The following is a 4615-nucleotide window of genomic DNA, read 5'->3' as shown; positions in this document are numbered from 1 at the left end:
TCTATACCTTATTAACTTTAATTGTATTTTATTTTTAAAGTGCAGTAAATTATACTGCAGTATGGCATGTTAAATCCTCTCAACTAAATTTATGCTAGCCTTGTTCATAGAGGAGTAATATATCACTCTTTAAACAGTATTATTAACATAGATTATTGCAAAGAGAGTGAGCAAATGAGAATCTATCCTGTAGTGTTAAACCCCAATTAAATCTTAAATAAATAATGACCCTTAGCTTAGAATGCAACAGAGTCTATACAATGTACGCTACGCTACATACAGGTAGCCTATTTCCTACATTCAATGCTTCAGAGCAAGTTTTGTTTACTTAAAGGCTGTGTAAACCTTTGAATTACATATTTTTTTAAATAAAAAGTTCAGTCAGTGTGATTGGTGCAACTGACAAGTTGTTAAGTTGATATAACTGGAGAAAAATAAGTCATGTTCATATTTATGATGACTTTTCTTAGGCTCCATAGTAGCACCAGAATCTTCCTCTGATCAGAGTAAGGGGTTGAATATAATTTAATACATGTAGAGAGGCACAAAAGGGGAGGCAAATACATTAGAGAGCATGCCGGGCATGTCAAGTGTGGTCTTCAGTTTGCTCCATTGACACTTTTGCCATGGCTTCTATTTTTAATGGAAACCATGACAATGTGGCAGATCAATGGTCCAGCGGATCCTAATGGTGACCAATGAACTCTATTGACTTATAATGGTAATTATCAGGGTTCATCAGGGTTCTGTCAAGGTTTCTGTCATTTTGTTCTGAATAAAAAGGGGCTTGTGCTTTCAAATCCCCTCTATAGCATCCACAACACTGGCATCTTGGAAAATATCACAGGACATAAAAAAAATGAAATATTTAAAAAATACTCTTGAAAAAGACTGGTTTAAGCACTTGGGTCTGATACTTGCCCTGCTGCCAGTCCTCTGGCTAGTGATGTCACATCCATTGAGACATCACTCTACATGATCATAACAGTCAATCGGGTCACTGTCCTTTGGAATTTATGTAAGCAGGATGGCGGGGAGAGGTTGATAGCCAGATGTGGCTCTGTGGCTGCAGGTACTATGTATTAGTAGTATATTGTGTGTGGTTTTATGCATTTGGTATGTCTTTTGCATATGTCACAAAAATGATCAAATACATTTATATTGTTGCTTGAAAACATATTTGAATCAAAGTAGCCTATATTTAATAAATATGCCATGGTACAGTTAAATAGATTGGGGCTTTTACTATTCCATTTGCAATCATTACTCTATTTGCATAATAATAGGAATTGCCATTTAACTTTGGCCTAATTGTTATGGCTGAGAGCTTAGACACTTACTATTGTACTTTTGTAATGCATATGGTATTTAAGATTTTTCAATGCATAATATACAAAGTATATCCGTTATACGCAATTAATATTTTTTGTCCGTCTATTAATAGTACATTTTACTTTTATAAAGTGTATGCTGGTATTTACCGTTCCACTTCAGCCTGTATAACACATTTCAGAATTCATCAGTTGCACTTCAGTGCCAGGTAATTTAGTTTTATAATGGTATTAATAAAAAAAGCCTTTTCTTTGCTTTGGCACGTACATTAAGACGTGTAAAGACATTGAAATTATAATGCTTTAGAAATCTCAATTTGAGTGAAAAAAAATTATACTGTTGTATTTGTGATAATCTCCTTTCTTATGTCAAATGCTCTCTTTGCTTTATAAGCTAACATCACAAAGAGTTGACCGACTAGAGTGTTTAAACGTAGATTCTTTTGTATTACATTTTATAGAAGGAAACGAAGAAAAAAAAAACGGAGTGAAGTATAAAAAAAAAGATTGCTGAGATAACCAAGACAACTGTCACAAAGTACCATCCATTAGAGTAAATAAAGAATTCCTCTTGAAAGAGCTATTGAATAATTGATACAGCATATGATTACATGGTAGGGCATGCTGTCACACCGGCAATACATTTTGTACTGATTGTGAATTTGCAGTGACTGCTTAGTTCGGCATGGTTCATAATTTATTGGAAATAGGAAATAATGAAAACCGGTAACTTAATTGAATTTAAAGAGGACAAAAATTAAACATTTAAATGCAGTCACTATATTTTGAAGGTCTTCCTTTGATCAAAACGAAATGTAAGACAGTTTATTGTACATTTTTTTGTAAACAGAAGTATATGTGATCTGTTAAGGTCATTATGAAGTTACAATGTAGCTTTACCTTTGGTGAACTTACTCTTATACTGCACACTGGATAAATAAGTACACCTCCTCTGAACATAAAGATATATTTCTAAATGTTATGAAAGAGATACACGGCACACTGATTATTTTTGACATTTCACAATATATGTAAACATTTTCATTCTAACACGACCTTCATCAGACGCACGGATTGCTCTAGTAGTTCAAATCTAGGTATGTACTCAATGCTGCAGATATGCGACATCTGCTGCTGAAGGAATGACCGCTTATCCCTTCAGCAACGGATATAGAAAAAACTCATCAGTACAGAAGAGAGCAAAAAGACAAGTGAGGTCTGCAGTAAGAACTCCTCAGTACATTAAAAAGCAAACAGTACATGTCAAGTGTGGTCTTCAGTAAGAGTTCATCAGTACTTTAGAGAGCAAGCAGAACATGTCAAGTGTGGTCTTCAGTAAGCGTTCATCAATAATTTATAAAGCAAGCAGGACATATCAAATGCTGTCTACAGTAAGAATTCATTAGTACCTTAGAGAGGAAGAGGACATGTCAAATGCGGTCTGCAGTAAGAACTCAACAGTACTTTAGAGAGCAAGCAGGACATGTCAAGTGCGGTCTGCAGTAATAGCTCATCAGTATGTTAGAGAGCAGGCAGGACATGTCAAGTGTGGTCTTCAATAAGCATTTATCAGTACTTTAGCGAGCAAGCAGGACATGTCAAATGCGGTCTGCAGTAAGAACTCATCAGTACATTAGAGAGCAAGCAGGACATGTCAAATGCGGTCTGCAGTAAGAACTCATCAGTACATTAGAGAGCAAGCAGGACAAGTCAAATGTGGTCTGCAGTAAGAACTCATCAGTACATTAGAGAGCGTAAAGTGTAATCTTGAATTTAATGATTAGAGTGAACATTCTGGATTTAAAATCCGTAGCCCTTTCTCTCATCTCTTATGCATAACTTGCAGAGATTTGTCCTCTCTAAGCACCTTGTAATTTCTATATAATAGAGCAGTACTAAATAATGGGTATATTAGCCTAGCAATTATGGGATCTTTATAGCCACCAGAAATGTTGGTCGACATGGCACAGTCACCAGAGAACTCATGTATCGAGACACCCATAGAGCCATCCTCGCATGCAATATTTAAAAATTCCATTGTCTTCTATACACTACCGTTCAAAAGTTTAGGGTCACTTAGATATTTCCTTATTTTTGCAAGAAAAGCACAGTTTTTTTCAATGAAGATAACATTAAATTAATCAGAAATACACTCTATACATTGTTAATGTGCTAAATGACTATTCTAGCTGCAAACATCTGGTTTTTAATGCAATATCTACATAGGTGTATAGAGGCCCATTTCCAGCAACCATCACTCCAGTGTTCTAATGGTACATTGTGTTTGCTAACTGTGTTAGAAGGATAATGGATGATTAGAAAACACTTGAAAACCCTTGTGCAATTATGTTAGCACTGCTGTAAACAGTTTTGCTGTTTAGAGGAGCTATAAAACTGACCTTCCTTTGAGCTAGTTGAGAATCTGGAGCATTACATTTGTGGCTTCGAATAAACTCTCAAAATGGCTAGAAAAACAGAGCTTTCATGTGAAACTCGACAGTCTATTCTTGTTCTTAGAAATGAAGGCTATTGCATGCGAGAAATTGCCAAGAAACTGAAGATTTCCTACAACGGTGTGTACTACTCCCTTCAGAGGACAGCACAAACAGGCTCTAACCAGAGTAGAAAGAGAAGTGGGAGGCCCCGTTGCACAACTGAGCAACAAGACAAGTACATTAGAGTCTCTAGTTTGAGAAATAGACGCCTCACAGGTCCTCAACTGGCAGCTTCATTAAATAGTACCCGCAAAACGCCAGTGTCAACGTCTACAGTGAAGAGGCGACTCCGGGATGCTGGCCTTCAGGGCAGAGTGACAAAGAAAAAGCCATATCTGAGACTTGCTAATAAAAGGAAAAAGGCAAAAGCACACAGACATTGGACAGAGGAAGATTGGAAAAAAGTGTTATGGACAGACGAATCAAAGTTTGAGGTGTTTGGATCACACAGAAGAACATTTGTGAGACGCAGAACAACTGAAAAGATTCTGGAAGAGTGCCTGACGCCATCTGTCAAGCATGGTGGAGGTAATGTGATGGTCTGGGGTTGCTTTGGTGCTGGTAAAGTGGGAGATTGGTACAAGGTAAAAGAGATTTTGAATAAGGAAAGCTATCACTCCATTTTGCAACGCCATGCCATACCCTGTGGACAGCGCTTGATTGGAGCCAATTTCATCCTACAACAGGACAATGACCCAAAGCACACCTCCAAATTATGCAAGAACAATTTAGGGAAGAAGCAGGCAGCTGGTATTCTATCTGTAATGGAGTGGCCAGCGCAGTCACCAG

The 4615-nt window shown here is 37.0% G+C and overlaps 1 long non-coding RNA gene across 1 annotated transcript; it reads left to right on the top strand.

Annotated features, from left to right (window-relative positions):
• Nucleotides 1–994: 994 nt before the first annotated feature.
• On the top strand, nt 995–1908 carry LOC142741539 (uncharacterized). Its single transcript, XR_012881177.1, has 2 exons — nt 995–1072; nt 1793–1908. It is a non-coding gene; the product is annotated as an uncharacterized LOC142741539 (long non-coding RNA).
• The last annotated feature ends 2707 nt before the right edge of the window (nt 1909–4615 follow it).

This window comes from Rhinoderma darwinii, chromosome 2, assembly GCF_050947455.1.
Source record: "Rhinoderma darwinii isolate aRhiDar2 chromosome 2, aRhiDar2.hap1, whole genome shotgun sequence".
Classification (NCBI taxonomy): domain Eukaryota; kingdom Metazoa; phylum Chordata; class Amphibia; order Anura; family Rhinodermatidae; genus Rhinoderma; species Rhinoderma darwinii.
Note: the sequence above shows the minus strand (reverse complement) of the source record. Positions and strands in the feature narration are given on the sequence as shown.